Below are 18,961 nucleotides of genomic sequence, written 5' to 3' on the forward strand. Positions count from 1 at the left end.
AAATATTTGCCATGGCACCACCTAAGATAATATCTCATGTCACTGCTGCTTTGCATGCACAGGAAGTGAGTGAGTCCGAGGCCGTAGGGAAGACAGGAGGGGCCTCGTCTGCTGCAAGGTGGTGGGAAGCCCGCAACAGGTCCTCCCGAGGTGGGGACCATAGCAGGGCAGTGGGCAGAGAACCCAAGGCCAGGAAAAAAGGAGGCCGAGGCAGGGAAACGGCCCCTTGAGCTCTGGCACGGGGGTCACACTCTGTCACTTCTACCTCATTCTGTTGATCAAAGCAGCTCAAAAACCCGGCAGATTCTAGAGGCAAGGAGGGGAGCGGACTGCCCTTCTGGATGGGGTGAGCTGAGAAGAATTTGTGGCCATTTTTAATCTACCGCAACTCATAATAACAGGCGAAACAACTCAGGAGTCATCAGCATAATCCGAAGGAGGTGGTGTCAATTTGGATTGTCATTTTCATGTTCTTTTAAAGATACAATATGTTTGGGGCTGAGTTTATGGACTAAGGCCAGGGAGGAGAGGAATATGGGCAGTGTTATTCGAACTCTCACTTGTATTTTGGGAAGCCCGTTCTCATGGATCCTACCTGACAGGAGGGTGTGCGCCCTCACACACTCACACACGCACACCTCCAGGTCTGTTGCAGGTTTCTTGCACTTTGTTCACGTGAACTAGAAAAATCATTTTTATAATATGAATGGAAAGAAGCAAATTAAAGTCCAAATTTATTTTAACCTAAAGTAAACACAAAATGTCTTATTTTTACATGGCATCTCTCACTCGGTGAAATCCCTAATTCACACGTCTCAAGAGACAAACATTCATTTAAGGTGGAAGGATAGTTCTACTTCAGAGTGAAGATGGAGAAAGGATTTATAGTCCACTTAACTCTTAATGAAGAGTAATAGAGTGCTTCATGGAATACTTCGAGCCTATTGCTTTTATCTCAAAAGCACCGCAGAGAAGAATTTACAAACTCTGTTAACCTGTGTTTAAGAAGTAGTGGAAAGTTCACAGGTTTTGCTAAGGTCTGACAATCATACTTTTTACGAAATCTAAGCAAGTAAGAGGTTCCCTTTGGCATATGTAAACATGCATGGTATGCATGTTACATATATGTAGCCTTCTGTGCCTGGTGCGCCCTTTTCCCTGTTTTGTACTTCTCTGTGGTGTTCAGGCCGGGACCCCGCCAAACACATATCTGCTTTGCCAGCAGCTCTGGGTTGGGCTCTGCCAGTGGGGGCGGGGGGGGGGTGCAAGGTTGGAGGACGGGGAGGAGCACTCTCTTCCGCAGACCTTCCCGCTCCCCCCGCCCGCCCTGCCCAGCGCTGCTTCTTCACTGGGCTGTGGCAGTTTCCGCAGTAACAGCAGTTGATTCCAGCTCACCCTTCTCCCAGCCTGTAGAGCCAGCCTCGTCACACCCCCTCAGGGACACCAGCGTCCTGCCTCAGAGGTCGACGGGATCCTCTGTCACAGCTTAGACACAGCAGCATGAGCCCAACCGTGTCTCATCAAAGACAGTTCCTGCCGCCCTGAGCTCCACGCTCCTGAGCCCAGGCTGCTCGGTCTGGGTGGTGCTGCCCCTTCCCTGTGCCCGGAGGGCCACTGCCTGCGCAGTGCTCCCTGTCGGAGGCCTCGCTGTTCCCTCTGCTCTTCCCGTGCCCTTCTCGGTCCTTCCGTGCCTGGTTACATGAGGCTCTCTCCGTCTAGACAGCAGTCGTGGTTTCTTTCTTCTGATCAGACCCTGACTGGTACATGTTTCCTGTTTGAAAATAAATTCAAAATTTTACATTAGCTTTATTCAATATTAGAGAGAATAATATTACAATGATATAGACTTTTCACCTAAAGATTTGAAAGAGCTTGGTAATATTGACATTTTTAGTTAATCTGTATAATAATCTTGGGAATATAACAGGATGTAAATATCACTCATATCAGTCAGCCAAAGATTAAGATTGTTCCTAATGTACTTGTTTCAAGCAAAAAACCCAAATCGTTTTACATGGCTCTAAGTCGAGCAAGGGCCTGTGGGAGGGAAGAGCAAAGCCACGGATCCTCAATGAATGTAGCCTCGGCTGGAATGCGTGAGGACAGGGACCGTTTATTTGCTATGGTTCTGGGCAGAAGATGCCACAACTTTGGCCTTCCATGGACTCTCTGTTCCCTGGGAGACCGTGCTGAGAAGGACGGCTTTTTCAGACTCAAGGCTTTTTCAGAATCTTTCTCAGCGACTCAAGGTCTCTTAATAGTAAGTACAGTTAACAGTTTAAGTAGGCCAACTGTAGGTGTCGGCCCTGTGTGTTGCTGGCTTTCAAGGTGTTAAGTGGAACCTGAGGCTAGAGGAAGGTGCGGGGCCGTTGGAGAGTTTTATAGGAAGTTGCATACTAGGTCGCACGTAAATGCTGCATTTCTATGGGAGGATGCACCAAAGACAGTAACGTGTGCTGCTGCGAGTGGGGGACCCGAGCGTCTGGGGCACAGCGGTGGGAGAAGGACCTGCCTTTCGCTGCTCGCCCATTCGTATCTTTGGAATTTTGTGCAAAGTTTTTATATTACGTATTCAAAAGGAGAATGAAGCAACCACCTGTTCACATTCGTTTTGCCCCTTGCAGCTTCCAGGTGGCTCTAGCAGCTTCCATAATTCTCTGTGCGAGGCCAGGGGCAGGACTCCTGCGTTGTATGTGTCCTGAGCTGAGGAGGGTGCCTAGGTCTGCCTCTGCCCACCACCAGCCAGCCGGAGCTTAGCGGAAGACAGGGTTTCCTTGCTCCGAGTCCTTTCCATCTTATCACACTGCTTCACGTGCGCTCAGGGCTATAAAATGTAATGGGTAGAAAGAAAAACCTGCCTTTACGAGACAGTCTATAGGCCACCACCTGCTGCTGTAGGTGTCTACTCCTGGTAGAAGCCTCTCTCTGCAGCCACAGGAACGTGCAGACCCAAGCTCCATACCGCATGAATTAAATGAGGTATTACGTAATACTAGCTCTCTTCTACTAGTCCAAGGCTTGGGACCTGATATACATTATTCACAGTCTTAACCAAAAATATCATAAATAGGTATCCTCCTCATTTTGCAGATGCCGAAATGCCGATATGCAGAAAGGGTACATAACCAACATATTAGTTTTTTAAAAATTACAAGGCTACGATTTGTCTTTCTTAAAGCCTGTTCTTTTTACAAGGCACCGGGCTACTTGGTGCAGTGGATAGATAGGTAAATAATGGAGCAACTGTCTCAAAAACAAGTGCGCCCTGTGAGGTGTGGGGAGGAGTGAATGGTGGGCGGAGAGGAGACAAGTCCTGTGAAAACTGTAGAACTGATGAACTTATACAGGAAGTCTGAGCGAAATGCCGTAATGGCTCAGCAAAGAAGGCTGTCTTAGCCTCCTTTAGATGAGCTAGACGTGGCTTCATGAGCGAGCCGAGCCGAGATGCGCAATAGGCATTGAAGAATCACTAGGAACCTGAAATATGCAGTAGACCTGTACCCATGAGTGGGAGGAGACTAAAGCACTGCAGATGGAATGCGCGAATATTCTAATGACTGGACAGCATCTGGAACATAGACCGCATCAATAAAAATAGTCGGAGTGTCGGCCTGTCGGGGTCAGGCCTCTGCGTTGCAGGGGCACTGGCGGAGGTGCCGGTCACCAAAGCCCCGCAGGGAACATAGTACAGGACAATGAACAAAAATTTAAGACATTGCTGAATGAATGCTTGTAAGGTGACAAAGAAGAAACCACACCCCCCCTCCCAGAGTTATGTTATGTATTTCTAGTAAACTTTTAGTTTAGTTTAAGGCACGAGAATGCCAGATCGCTGCTTTGCCGTGTCAGCTGGCTCCCCAGATCCGAGGGAACGGCAGAAGCCAGAGCTCCTGCTCCAAAACCTCCACCTAGAGCAATTTTCTCCCCCTGCTCGACAGTTTGGATTCTCGAAAGGGCGTCAAGGTTCTATAAACAGTGACGATTTGAATTGCCTGGAAACACTCATCCATTGATTTGTATCTGTTTTGTGTTCCAGATAAGATTTCATGAAAAAAAAAAAATTGTTTTGCAATCCCAGCTAGGCAACATAGATCTCGATGTGGCAAGATTTAGAAATTCTGAGCCAGGGCGAAAGTGGTCGGCAGCACGAATGAGGGGACGCGGGGGCGGCCCGTGACAACACCGTGGGGTGGCCGAGCCGAGGGCGGGAAGGCGGGGCGGAGGGCTACTGTGAGAGCTTCGCCTCCACGCGGCGAGGCGACCGAGCACCGAGACCGCCCTCGGGGCTTTGTCCTCTTCCGTGTGCCGAGAGAAGGGGGAAGGGGGCCCTTCGGGTCCAGTGACTGAACACCTTCTAGGAGTGACGCGCACTACTAGTTATTCGTTCCATGCGGTCAGCCATTTAGACACCTAAAAATGTCATATTCGATGTGACTCTATAAACTTAGCTGAAGCATTTACTTCAATTTGGGATGAGTAAAATTGTCCAGCACAAACTCAAGTGATTTCTCCTGTAGTTCAGCATAGCCTGGGATGAATTACTCCCTCAGCGTGAGCGCTGTCACGTGTAGATGCGTACACAGGCTGAGTTAAGCTCACGGGATATACGGCCGTCGCCCTGGCCAGCTCATTCGCTCTGACCCTCCTCACCGCAGGACGACTCCGAATGCTCCGTGTGGCAGTCCATGCAGACCTGCCCATCTGTGTGTCTGTGAAAACACAACTCGACAGACTCACCCTGCTAATCTATGATGCGGCTTTGTGTACAACCGTGTGATTGACTTGCTTAGTAAACTTACGTAGTAACGTTGCAAACAACACAGACCAGTTGCTGCTCTGTGCCAGGCGCTGTATCAGGCACTGTAGTTATGGCCGTGTGCAAAACAGACATAGTCTTTACATACCGATTCATGTGCATAAAGGCGTATAAATAAGCAAGACCGATGAAGTATGATCTCTGAAGTGTGAGATGCCGCCGAAGGCACCTAGGACACATACCTGACCCAGGTGTGTGGCTTAGTAGAGATCTTCTGGAGGAAGAAACATATGTAAGCCAAGAGGCTTGGTAGATGAGGAAGTTCACCTTGCAAAGAGGCTGAGAAGTGAGAATAAGGGCGACCCAGACAGAGGGAGCACGTGTCACGGGCCGGAGGGGGAGAGCCTGGCGTGGCGAGGGACTCAAAGGTGTCAGGAGCCGGGGCGCTGAGGGTCGAGACCACGGACGCCAGAGAAGGAGCGGCGGTCAGGTTATGCGTGCACGCTCAGCTATCTTAAGGAAGCTGGACTTCGTCCCACAAGTAATGAGAGCGACTGGTGTGTTGAACCAGGGGGTGATCAGACTCGTATTTGTCAAGTTCACTCAACCTGCAGTGTAGAAAGCGGATTGTCAGAAACCGAGACTGGGGGGAGAGTGGCGAGGTCGAAGGCCAAGGCGGAAACACCGGCGAGGCGTCGGGGTGGCCTTGATCCTGGCCGCGGGGGAGGACTCGGGAGGAGGGGCCGTATTCAGAAGCTTCGTAGTTGGGAGAATTAGGCAGACTCTGTGTGACTGATCATATAGAATAAGGTTGGAACAATCCAGGGAAAAAACTCTGGTTTCTGATTTGGGAAACTTGACAAATGGTACTGTCTTTCAATGAGATGAGGAGCAAAGAAATAGGCCGCACGTGTGAGTGAAGGGAGACACTGTGAAGCGTTTGGGGACATGCCGTACTCATGGGCCGTCAAAGCAGAAAAGTCCCAGACAGCGTTATGTAGACAGAAAGCTCAGAAGAGAAGTCTGGGCTGGGGCGGAGCAAAGCCAGGAGCCACCAGTCTGATGGCATCTGAAGCTGTGGATTGGACGACCGTTCATGGAACGTAGAGACTTGGCCTTGCAGAAGGCCAAGGACAGAACACCGGGCGAGGCCCACATTTTGTGTGATGAGTTGACACGGAGGAGGAAATTCAGGAACATAACACGTCGCAGAGGTTCAAGGGGCGAGGCACTCGAAAGAAGGGTCCACAGTTGTAGGTGATGTAAACAGGCCGATAAAAAAGGTCTAAGAGGTCTCGCTTGGATTCAGCGACCAGAAGGACATTGCTGTCCCTGATGTCACTTGAGTGATGGGGATGGAAACCAGAGCACATGGGGTTCGGGAGTGAGCGGGAGCCGTGGACGCGGTGACAACTGGTGCAGAAACCCCGTTCAGGAAGTTCGTCTGTCTAAGGGGATGGAGGGGTGGAATGTATCAGGTGGAAAAGAAGGCTCCAGGAGAGACCGAAGCGTGTTTATGTGCCGACAGGGACGCGCCAGGACGGGAGAGCCAGAGCGGGGGGCCGGGGCGTGCGGTCCCGTGCGGGGCGGGGGGGGGGGGGGCGCTCTGGGCTTCCCGGGCAGAGGGCGCGGTGATGGTCCCGGTGGCCGCAGGCTGGGTAACGGAGGGGAGGCAGCGCGGTTAGAGCTCTCGAGATGCAAAGACGAAAATGCCAGAATCCAGGTCCCCTCTCACTGTGGCGGAGGGAGATGCGGCACGTGCGGGGAATTCTGTCACGGAGGAGACAGTGATCTACAACACGAGAGACTTAGAGATGAAAGGCCGTGAAAGGTTGCTCAGAGCCAGGTGGCTTCTGATTCGGGTGGAGGATTCTCACGCAGGGGGTACAGTCTGAGATTCGTCATGAAGTGTGTGGACCATGAGACAGCAAGAGACTCGTTCAGGCGAAGGGGCAGCATCCGTAAACTGAAGGTGATATTCAGATTTGCGAGTGAAATCTGCCGTGACGCAGTGAGGAAGGCCGCGCGTGTCAGACCTCGGAGCCCGCAGCTGGGCCTCTGGGACTCAGATTAGAAAGGCATGGCAGCGCGGCAGAAATAAAAGACATGGAAAGCACCGAGGGCTAAGAAAGGTACCTTAGGAATCCGTCAAATACCGATGAATGCGGGAGGGAGAGGACGGGTGGAGGGGGAGGAGCCCACGTTCGTTTTGACCCTGGGACCGGCAGCGCCTTCGCGCTTCCTAGGGCGGTAAGGAGGGGAGGCCGCCTCCCGCCCCACCTCCGCGCTTCCCGCGGGGCGCCAGCAGAGTGCAGTCACCTCTGCGACGAACTGGCCCGCGGTCCGAGAGCAGGCTAGTCAGGTTGTCTAGCTTCTCAGGACTGGAAAATGAGCTTCTGGAGGTTTCAGCGTACACAGAATTTGTAGGCAACGTTTACGGGGTGTGAACCGCTTTCGTATTCGTTTGTATAATATAATATTAAATCAAAACCTAATGTTTGACAAGTGATTTAAAGGAAGAATATAAAATTACTATTTTAGTTTTTGAGAAACTTAATTTTTTGCTAAATTTTACTTGTAAGTAAATTATGTAAGGAGGAACATTTACTCTCAAGTTTAAAAAATATTTTTCAATTATGACGGTGTTGAACAAAGCTATAAGAAAGTATTATGACTGCTTCAATCTAATTTTTTAAAAATTCCCTTCAGCTTTTATAAAGAGAAAAAGGCCACAGTATTTTCAGTAACATCATGGTGACTCAGACTTGTATTATGAAATATATATTCTTTCATATTTCTGGTATATATTCCTCAGAGGGTTTTGCCAAGGGCCTGATTGATTTCTCCTTATCAATTGTTGAAAGCATATACTTTTGAGATGACGTGGAGAAAGCTCATTGTCATTCAAGTTATATTGCATCATAACTTTGCTTCCTCAGAATTTGTACTTTCTAAAGATAATAATAATTACTTTCCAAAGCCTATTTAATTATAATATGCCATGAGATATTAAGTAAATACTTTTAAAAATAGTCATAAACATTATAGGAAGAACAAAGAAATTGCTTTAAAAGCTGCCTTAAGTATATTAAACAAAGGGTGAACTGTGACAAATTTCAGTTAGTAAAGAGAATTTTTATATTGGTGTCAGCAACCTCAACAGATAGAGAGTGGAATTTGCAACTTCATTATGCTGTTTGCATTAGCAAATAGTAAAATGTACACTGTAAATACAGTTGTGTATACTGGGCAAGATTGTGTGAATACACAAGGATCCTGTTTCTTTGAGAACTTGATGGACATGACTAATCACATTTATTCTTTGTGTGTGTTCCCACACTTGAGGTTTTATCTTTTGGTTAAGCACTCTAACTTTAGGGTTTTTTATTTAACCTCTGTGAATTGAATTTTAAGATGCATTTTGTAACTAAGATGTTTTCATTTGTTGTCATTAAACCTATGAAGTATATAGGAAAAGAAAGTTTTTAAAAATAGAACTCAGCAGTGAGACATCCCAACTACATGAAGTCTTAGAGTTGTCAAATGGCATGTGTTTGTAGTGCTAATGTAATTTATGAAAAAAGAAAAGAGTTAGTTTAAAAAAAGGAAAGAAAAGGCATTATCTACAGGTTTCAATGATTTAACTTTCAGTGGGAAAGTTTTAGAAATGGGGCCTTTTCCAAGGCATCACCCTCATTCTCTTGAGACGATAGTTCCATCTAGTGGACATTTTACTAAAAAACAAATTTGTAATCTTAACTAATGTTGAAGTTTTTTTTCTTTTAATGAAATCAGCATTAAAGGAAAATAACAAGGATAATAGCATGTTTCCATATAGAATTAGAAATAGAAACAGATATTGCCCTTGACCAATCACAATATTTCAATAAATGTATTTTATTGTTAACCTACAAGCAAGCAAACAGTTGACCCAGAGGAAATGGCACATTATTTCAGGCACAATAAGGAAAGATTTTTTCCAGCTTTGGGTTTTGTAATTGACTGGAATTGTGTACAAAGAACACTTCTGGCCCAAGAAGCTTTAGGGGGGTGCCGGTTGCCAGGCTGGTGCCCGTTTGCTCGTTTGCACTTCCATGCGAGTGGAGTTCCTGCCGTGGACCACAGACTGTGCTGAGGAGGCCAAAATGCAGTCTGTGAACACAGGTCCCATTCTCGAGGAGCACCTAAGCTCGAAAGAGCCAAATAGGCCAGTGTTTCCTGCAGGGCACTGAAGTCCGTCTCACAGTGGGACAGTCTTGCGAGGACACAGGGGACATGGCCAGATGAGGTGGAGCCTGGGAAGGCTGTTCTCAGGGGAAGGATGCTTGCCCTTAATTTTGGTGGAGAAATTCATTTATTTATTCGGCCAACAGGCATTTACCAGGCACCTGTTCTGCGTAAGGCACTCTGCCCTCTGCAGACGTCGGCGTGTGCCAGAGTCATCTAGGGGCCTGTTTAAACACAGCGCGCTGCTCGCTGCTCGCTTTGGCAGGAGGTCCGCAGTAGGGTTCGAGACTTTGGGCTTCTGGTGTGTTTCCGGGCCATGGTGCTACGGGTGCACGCAGAGCACTTTGCTGCAGACAGAGCACTGAGGCCTGGGGGACAGCTTGGCGCCGCGGTTGCTGGGCTGTGCACCTCGCCCGGGAAGCAGGGGTACCAGCCCCGGCTGTGGCATGGGACCACGCCTTGAGGTCCCACCCCCAGTGCACCTGGTACCCCTGGTCCCGCCCCCAGTACCTCTGGGGGCTACCTCAGCCCACGAGAAGGGCCACCTGTCTATATTTTGTCCACCCAAAGGGGCCACCTTATAGGATGTCAGCCCCATAGGTGTATCTTTTTATCATTGTTCTGTCCAAGAAGGACCACATTTTTGAAACTTTCACAGAGACCTGGGGTGCGCCAGAGTCTGGAGGAGGTGTGCAAAGCTGGGCCTGTGCGGCAGACGCGGAGATGACTCAGAAAGCCCAGGACGCAGAGTGATGCTGGGGACACAGCTCTGTGCCTGCCAAGCTGCCTCTGGTCTGTGGCCTCTTACACTCGGTAACCTCGATCCGCTGCACAGGTAGAGTCTGCGTTAAAATATCCCACCCACCAGGGGACTGTCCTGTCATGGACCCATCCTATCGCTGTGGACCGCGCCTCCGCTTGATCTGATGCTGTCAGGTGTTAAAGAGATGCCAGAAAATGGCGAAGAAGGGACTCGACTGATCGAAGAACACTAACAAAACAGTGGATGGGGTGGCAGACAGTGAGTACGGAAGACCACACAGGACCGAAAAGCCTGGCGAGGGTGCCTAAGGACAGGGCACTCAAGACGCGAGCTTGGGGGTTAATGCGAAAAGACTAAAGGAGGTTACCGGCGTGTCGGGTCAACGAACAGCAGCAAAGATGATGAGAGTGGCGGCCTTGAGGGTCAGCCCGACAGGATTGAGAAGCCTTTGCTCGAGGAGCAAGCCTGGGAGAAGGCCAGAGTCCTTGGGCAAAAGAGGAGCATTCCGATCGAGAGATGCAGCTCCAGGGACGAAGAAAGGGAAAATCCCGCAGAGGAAGGCTCTTATGTTTTAAGTGTTTAAAAGAAGCGCATGACCTGCGGGTCGCATCGTGGGAACCATGCTTGCTCTGCACATTTGTGAGTTTCTACTCTGTAGAATTGTGAACCCCGCTTCTCAACAGCAGACCTTTCCATTTTAGAGAATGTGATCGATGTGTTAAAATGGATTTGACCAGACAAGAAAATGTTGAAACTTCAGTTTTTCAGTAGTAAAGGCAAAAGATTCAGAAAGGGATGACCGAAGGTCTTCCATACGACACTTTGTTAAGGTGCCCAGCAGCAAGAGAATCTTGTCACTCACCTCCCATGCAGGTGAAGTCTGCTGTCTGCAGAGGGCCTGGCCCGGGGGAGCTCAGCGCGCATGCATCCGGGCTGCGGGCCGAGTCGCGGGAACAGGCTGGCTAGACTCCAGCGACCTGAGGATTTGTGTTGCTAACATGTTCCCAGCTGAAGCCAAAGCAGCCGGTCTGGGACCACATTTTGAGAGCTGTTTGTTAACATTAATGATGTCATTCTTACAACGAGGAAATTCGTGTTTAAATGGCAGAAGTCACAGCTTTTGGACAGTTCACAAGCATTGCAGTCAAGCCGCTGAGCGAAGACGGAGTTTGAGTCACGTGTGCGCCTCTCCGCTGCCAGGAGATTTGCAGGTCGTGCCCAGCCGCTTACCAGAGGCGTCGTCTGCTCAAGGACAGGTGCAGCAGCGCGTTTCACACACTGCCTCGGTGCGAGCGAGTTGGCCGTAATGCCAGGCGAGGCTGATTAGCTCATTCCAAGCAGATGGAACATGTGAGAAACGCAGACACGTTTGTTTTGGATTTACTCTTAAGTGATGAAAATAGTAATACTAAATTCGATCGCATTCATTTGCTCCAGTCATGAATCAGCAACATTTGTGTTACATGTATCTTTGAACATGCCTCATGTGGAGAACACTAGCAGTTGGAAACGAGCACAGGGAATAGCATGGAATCATCTTCCCAGGGGTGTCCACAAGCAGGTCTGGGGACCCAGGTGATCGGGAATCGACAGAGCCACCACTGAGGCTCAGCAACCTCGCCCACGCGTTATCTGAGCACCCTAGATCAAGTGGCTTTTTTGGCTCCACTGGAAACAAATGGCTTTTGCACGCCGTTCTTTCTCTGTTGAACACACCTCTTTAGTGAACGAGTTTCACCCAGTGAGAGGATGTGTGGCTCAGGACTACCGTGGGATGAGCCCCAGTTGGTTAACATTGATCCGTGAGTGACCAAGCTTTTCCTCAGTACCCGTCACTGATATGAATTGGCCTATTAATATGTAACCTTCACTCTGCAAGCCGATTCGGGGAAACAGTGGGCGATGGGGTCCTCTTTCAAGTGGGATAAGGTTAGCGAAACGCTGTGACTCTGAAAAACAGCACCGTCAGTTCTGAACATGAGAGCTTGTCGGCAGGAAACATTGCGGGTCCGGGCGCGGGAGGGTGGGGCGGGCGCCTGGGGGAGGAAGGCTGGGACTGTAGAGGCGCGCAGCGCCTCTCATTAAAAGGGGCTTAAACGAGAGTCCTGGCTGCGAAGGGGAGGCCGCCGGCGCGCGGGGCGGGGCTTCCCGGTCGGGGGCCGCGCGGAGGCCGGGCATGCGGGCGCACAGAGGCCCGCGCAGTGGGCCCCCTTTGTTGTTGCTACGTGGGCCCCTGTGTGGGAGAGGGGGCTGGTTAGGGATGTCCCTTTTGAGGGGGTCCTGGAATGGGAGCCAGATGGCGAGATAAAGACTAGCCGAGATCAATGTGACACAGCCCCCGCAGCACCCTTTAGTGATCGCTCTGTCGGGCTGGAAGGAGACGTCTTTGTTCCGCGCCGGCTGCGCGCTGCGCTGGCGGGGAGCGAGCGGCTCGGGCGCGCGCACCGCGCCGCTGCCACCCGCGCTCCGCGCTCCGCGCGCGGCAGGGCGAGGGAACGGTGAGCGCGGATGGGCGGGTCCGGAGAGGCGCACTGGGGCGCTCCTCAGCCCCGCGGCGCGCGTCGTCTGGGCGCCTAGGACCGCTCCGCCGCACGTGCTCAGCACCTGTGCGCACTCGGGCTTCCGCAGGCCGAGGCTGCTGGGGCCCCGCACTGTACCCCGCTGCTCGGCTGCGGGGAGTGTGCTCCCAGCGACTGAGGCCAAGGCGGGCAGTAGTTACATGGGGCTGTGCTCGCGAGGAAAGAGAGGGAATCGGGCATAAATTTGTTTCGCCCCTTTAGACCAAATACTGTTTTGGAAAGTGCTGGGAACCAAGGGGCTAGAATCTGGACGAAAAACTGCAGGAGGAGGGGCCTTGAGGCTGGAAATGACACCGAGTGATGGAGATTTGCAGAGTCTACCTGTGTAGCTTTGTGATCTTTGTTGCTTTGCAGGGACTCTCTAGGGAGATGTGTTTACTGCATTAAAGTAAGGCGGCCGACTTTTCAAAAATATATAATTTACACTGACATTGGCCCTTCAGTTTGCTAAATGAGACTTCTTGCATCTGTCTGGAGTGTGTAGCTTTTCTCCCCATCTCCCCTCGGTGCCAGGAGCCCCGTGATCTGATGCCAGCTCAGTGCACGGTCCTAGCAGTCTCGGTCCTGGCCTTGTTGTGTGGCCTTGTGACCAGCCATCCAATGTCTCCCTTCTGCTTTCACTTTGACTTATTGTCGACATTGCTTATTTAAGTTGTTAAACATTTCTCAACTTTCGGGGATCAGTCTTAGGAATTTTATGTATGATCCAGCCTTTTTGAAAGGAACATACTGAGTCACGGCAGCTGTGACCTTGTTATGGCTCAGCTAGGCCGCTTCTCAACACCCACACATCATTATCGTGCGCTAGACACAGCTAAGCATCTGCAAAGGAAAACCACACCGCCAGCAATGGCAATGAAGTCCTAGCCGGGGGTGGGAGGTTTCAGATAATGAGCTAAAGTAAGCAAAGCATTTCTTATTGGAAGATTCTGGAGTGACTGAAAACAGGGGATTGAAGCAATTCCTTGTTTTACTAAATATACTGTAACCAAAAGTCCCGTGTAGACATTCATACAGCTTTTGTTTTCACGCTGCGAATCTCACTTTAAGCACCGTAGAGATCTTAGCTAGCATTAAAGCCATTTCTAAGGACAACCGAGAAGACTTTTAGATGGAGTCTCTAGAAATGGAGCTCACGAAAGTTAAAATATCAGGATCGAATTGTCTTGCCAGGTGGTCCCCAGTGGACTTTCTCAGCATGGTTTTGGTCAGCCGTCCAATAGGAGCTGGACTGTGAGCTCCTGGGTCTTCACCTTGAGAGCACGCTCTGCCCCCAGTGCTCTCCAGCCACTGTGGGATCGGCCTTTCCCACTGGCGGGGCGTCTGATGAAGGGGAAACAGCCCCGGCAGGAGGCCAGCTGCCAAGCTCTGTTCCCCGCGGTGTGCGCCAGGTGGCCTCGTCCGTTTGGGCTGTTAGAATCAAACACCACGGGCCGGGCGGCTGAGAAACAGCAGGTTCTCACAGGTCTGGAGGCCAGAAGTCCAGGATCGGGAGGCCCGCACGGCTGGGTCCTGGCGGGGCCCTCTCCTGGGTAGTAGAGCTTCCGCCTGCTTCTCACTGCGTCCTCGCGTGCAGGAAGGGCTAGCTGGCTCGGCGGTGTCTTGTAAGGGGACTCAGACCGTGCGTGAGGACTCCAGCCCCATGACCTACTCGGCTCCCAAAGGCCCCGACTCCTAACACCATCACCTTGGCCATTAGGTTTTCACCATAAAGTTCAGGCCATAGCACCAGCGGACCTCTAAGCCAGAAAAGGGCACGTTATAGATTGACTTGAATTTGTGTTGAAGTCCTGATCCCTGGTAACTCACAACACTCTTAGGAAAGAGGGTCATTGCAGATATAATTAGTTAAGTTAGGATATGCTCATACTGGAGTGGGTGAACCCCTAATCCGATATGACTGGTGTCCTTATAACAAGAAATTTGAACACAGACCTGCACCCCAGGGGACACCGAGTGAAGAAGGCAGAGAAGGTGATGCTTCCACGAGACAGAGAAGCCCAGAGATGGCCACCCCACCGCAGAAGCCAGCAGGAGGCATGGGGCAGGTTCCTTCTCCGAGCTCTCAGGGGCCCGCGCCTGGCAGCGTCCGTGTGCGCCGAAGCCGATGCCATACTTGGGGCGTCAGCCCCTGGTCAGGACTTGCTCTGCTGCCGTGGCCGTGGCTCGTACCATGTTGGGGTGACAGCTGCAGTAGTGGGTGCAGGCGCTTCCTCTTCACCTCGGCCAGGTCCAAGCCTGTGGGGGAATTTCTGAGCCCGTCTGCAGGCCTCTGTGTTTCCCCGTTTCTCCAGGCTGGGAAAAACTTGGGTGAGGAGCTGTAGACTGAGCTGTGAACAGGGCAGGGGCGGGGTTGGGAGAGAATGTACTGTTTCTTGGCTCCTTCGGCCCCTGGACGGTGGCCCACAGAGGGCGCTGGATGGCCCAGCGGGGTGGGGCGGGGGGGGGGGGCTGGCGCAGGGGCGCCTACAGAGCAGAGTACCACTGCTTCAGGGCCACTGCTTCCGGCGCTTGGAATGAGTCGTTTTTTCTACCCTCAAGCTTTACCCCCAGATTCGCTAATCCAAGTACATTTTCAGTTTCCAGCTAGAGAATAGAAAAGTAATGTGGAATTCGATTTGATATGGAAATATATTTGTCTCTTAAATGTTAGATTCATAGTACATTAGAATAAGTTAAAATTAATATTACAACTATTGATAATGTTCCATGCTACCATATTTTTGCCTTGGTGACAATGTAGTTTCTGCAGCTTTGCTGAAACATGACTACTGCTAATAACTACTATTTTTTTAATATGAACTTTGTGACGGGTTATTGGTATGCATCAGTAATCATCCAGAAACTGTTTGAAGTGTGAGCCTTGCCGTGAAGAGGTATGGACTCTGGCTGGACACACACACAAATAGAGGTCGAGGCAATTATTTAGGATCGTCCAAGCACTCAGAGGAGGAGCATGGCCACACTCAGTTCTGCCCGACTCCAGGGCCCATGCGTTCTCTACCACAGCGCTTTGCCATCTTTTTCTTTAAGAGAGAATTCATATATTTGGAAACAATCACATCTTATTATTTTGAAATTTAGCAAGGCTTAATAGGCACCATTTACCCTAATAGCAAGTCTAGGATCACAAACTCCAGGGAAATAATGGATGTCTTTACAAAGGGTGCGTCCATTACCTGCCCCCCCCCCGCCCCCCTCCAGTTGCACTGTTTTATGTAGACTTTTTTTACAGCATTCCTCTAAGAATTTAACTCGTTCTGGACTCCTAGTGGAAAATATCCCAGTTTTAAATAGAGCTAGTTTTTAATGCATCTTCTACATTAATGACACTAACTTTAAAATGTACTAATTAGTTTATGGATGTTGAACTAAGAAATTGTCACATTCTAGTAAATTATGTAAAGTGGCGGCACCTACTGATGACATATGATATTGCAGCCTAATATCAAATCCTTAGGATTTTAGAATACTGTATTGTTAAGTTTTCAGACTACAGCAGGCTTATTCCTGGGGAAATAGGTGTGTCTGGAGAATAAGTGATCACAGAATAGCACATCTTTCTGACGCTTCAATTTCGTTCAATATTTATATCTGAAAACCAACATATATTGGCAAAATTGGCCTGCATTTTTTATCATGGAAATCTTCCAAAGTGTCTGCCTTCCAAACACATTCGTTTTTGTCTTGCCATTAGAGGTTCTTCCGTGGGAAACTTCCAGCACTGGGTCTGGCTCATCTCCCTAGCATGAAAGGTGAGGAAATGTTGCAGCTCAGGGTCTAGGCTCAGAAAAGGTTTGGGGAAGACCGAGTTCCAGACTCCTGTTCCCCGTTCTTTGCATCTTGGTTCACCACAGGATCCTCCTCTGTGTGATATGCACCCAGTCAAAAGTAGGAGAAATACTGAACTCGGGGAGTCACAAACATGTCAGCACAGAGTTTGGGGAATGTGAACAGTGCCACAACCTTGGGAGCAGCGCTAGAGTAAAAATCTCCCAGGTGAGAAGCCTCTGCACTGTCTCAGCCGACCGTGAACCACATCTGGTAGGCCTGATGGCCAGTCTCTGGAAGTTTTCAAATTCAGTTCTCTTGGAGTGTTTGGTTAGTAATATGCAGTTTTTATCATGTTTGACAACAAATTGCCCACATTGGCTTTTTTTTGAATAACAGAGTCCACATTCTGAAATACATCTAATCCATATGATGAAGGATACTCAAAGTTAGGCCAAATTTATAAGCTCGAAGAGTAGCTTTGCTGTAAGACCGTAGATGCGTCTCTTTATTACTTGACTTGCAGCCTGTTAGCTCTCCAGATTTTTTTTTTAATACAAACCTTTGTGTATTACTTTGTTTTTTCAGAAAGCAGTGGGACTTAGATGTGGCCTGACCTATAGACAGACCACTTCAGAATCCCAGATGATTACTTAACAATGAGCCTGGCAAAAATGAGAAGTGGAAACACGTAAGGGGGCGTTCCTGCAGCAAATAACCGAGCCCGGCTCAGAAGGGCGCTGTTTGGCCGCTGCCGCACTGCCGGAGGGGCGTGCTTCGGGCCTTCGCCCGGAGGCTTGGACCGCATGAAACCTTATCGTTGCCCAGAGCTAGCGTTTTAGGTCTAGGGAGGCTCCAGGGTCTGTTGACTTGGCGGCTCGAGAATACCATTAAATACGCAGAGCCATTGCTTCTGTTCTTCCAGCCCTGCCGTCTTGGAGGGCCCACACCTGTTCGCAGAATGACTGTCCCTGCAAAACGTACGTCCTCACGTCTCAGTGTCCGTAGGCGGAACAAACACACAGGCCAAACACTGGCAAAACTGCGCAAACACTAATGCAAGGGGAGAAAAATCCAATTTAAACGAGACCTAATTTAATTTGAACCTACCTCTTCCTGGTATTTAAAAAAACCTATTTTAACTTTGTAAATTCTTAGTAATTAATCTGCATATTAAGATTAACCTTTAATGTTTTATGGGAAATATGAATTTCTGTCATACTGTTAGAACTTTATCAAACTAGGAATAATATAAAAATAAAGGGTAGTTGTCCTTTGGGGGAAAATGGTTCTAGATTTCGCTGATTATTGAAAAAAATCTTTAAAATTTTACCAGAACAGTTGAATGTTATAATAAATTTGCTCAACTTAAATCGCCACATTTTGACTGGTAGCCTCCTGTGATCTGCATGAGGCAGACAATGCTCGTGGAGATGTTGAAAGACCAAGGCCTGTGCTGGGCTCTAAGACGGGCTCCCCAGCCCCTGGCCTCAGGGCTCCCTCCGCAGATGCCGGAATAGATGCCGGTTCCTTAGACAACACACGGAGTAGGCAGAGCCCACCACTGCACATTTTTATGCAAACAAAAGGAATTTCTAATAAACAACACTGACAAATAATAACAACCAAAATACGCAATTCATCAAGGTGAAGGGCCCTGGTAGCACCCTCTGCCTCCCAGGGCTCTGCCGGCTTGAAGCTCAGACTCCAGCAGACGCTTCCCACGCGGCCTGCTTTGGATCGCACGGCTGTCCGTAGCTTAGGCGACAGCAGGGCACCGTGGATGAACCTGGGCCCAGTGGGAAAGTGAACTTTCCTAAAGAATACCGAGAGACTGTGGGCGTTTGGGAACCAAGAAGGAAACATGCCTCATGAATTTTGCTTGGCAGCGTAGTAGCCAGCTCTCCCGCCTGCAGAGGCGTCAGGGGCGGGGTGTGGTTCTTGCCCGCTGTGTGTGTGTGTGTGTGTCTGGGGTCCGCTGGCGTGGCCATCATCCTGAGGCGGTTCCAGAGGAATCGCCAGTCCACCCTCCCACCCTCCCACCAGTCAACAGCAGACTCAGGAGAACTGGGCAGTAACATGGGGCTTCCCAGCAGGTAGATTCTGGTAATAAAGTAAGCACACTGGGAAGCCCTAAGTTTTGAGTTTAGTTTACCAAAACGGTATGTCATAAGCCTCCTAACTTTTGTCCTTCCTTCTGATATTGGTTGGAATAAAGTGGAATTTCCACAAACTGTATGTGATAATGAAGCAAGTGATGGCTATGACCCTTATAATGAGCCGAGACAGAGAAGACCCCACCAAGTGGTGCAGGGAGGGAGACGGGGGGGACCCGCGGGCCAGGGTTGTACAGATGTGGCAGTCCTGCTCTGAGCGAGGGGCCTCTGCTCACATTTGTCGTCAGCCGCTGGGAGTTCACATAAGTGCGGGCTCACTTACACTGGATTTCCTCCCATTACATCAGCATCCTCCCCGTCTTGCCAGTGTTCGCCAACGTGCTAGTTAGCAATGGGATGACTTCGGTGATCTTAGGATGGTTAAGGATCTTAGGATGTCTTAAGTGCTGTTGGATCGGCCAGCAGTGAGCCTGTCAAGGAGCACTTGTGTATGTGTTCAGTTTGTGTCCCGGAGGGCACACCTCGGTCAGCAAACGTAATCCCCCACGAGAACTTGGTATTACAATGACTTCTGTACTAATCTGAGAAAATGGAAAAATTTTAAATGCCAAAATGTTTCAGTGCAACTGATTTGTTAATTCTCTTATTTTTCTGATTCATTTATACTGAAGTATTGGCCAAGAATGATTTGCCTCTTTAATAAGCAGTAGCAAAAATCAAGCTTTAGAAAATTTGTGTAAAAGAAGGA

General features: G+C 49.6%; 1 long non-coding RNA gene across 1 annotated transcript in view; it reads left to right on the forward strand.

The window, feature by feature from the left end:
• LOC118612407 overlaps positions 1-18,961 on the forward strand; it is a 90,225-nt gene that overhangs the window by 11,126 nt on the left and 60,138 nt on the right. The window lies entirely within an intron of this gene.

This window comes from Rousettus aegyptiacus, unplaced genomic scaffold, assembly GCF_014176215.1.
Source record: "Rousettus aegyptiacus isolate mRouAeg1 unplaced genomic scaffold, mRouAeg1.p scaffold_m13_p_16, whole genome shotgun sequence".
Classification (NCBI taxonomy): Eukaryota; Metazoa; Chordata; class Mammalia; order Chiroptera; family Pteropodidae; genus Rousettus; species Rousettus aegyptiacus.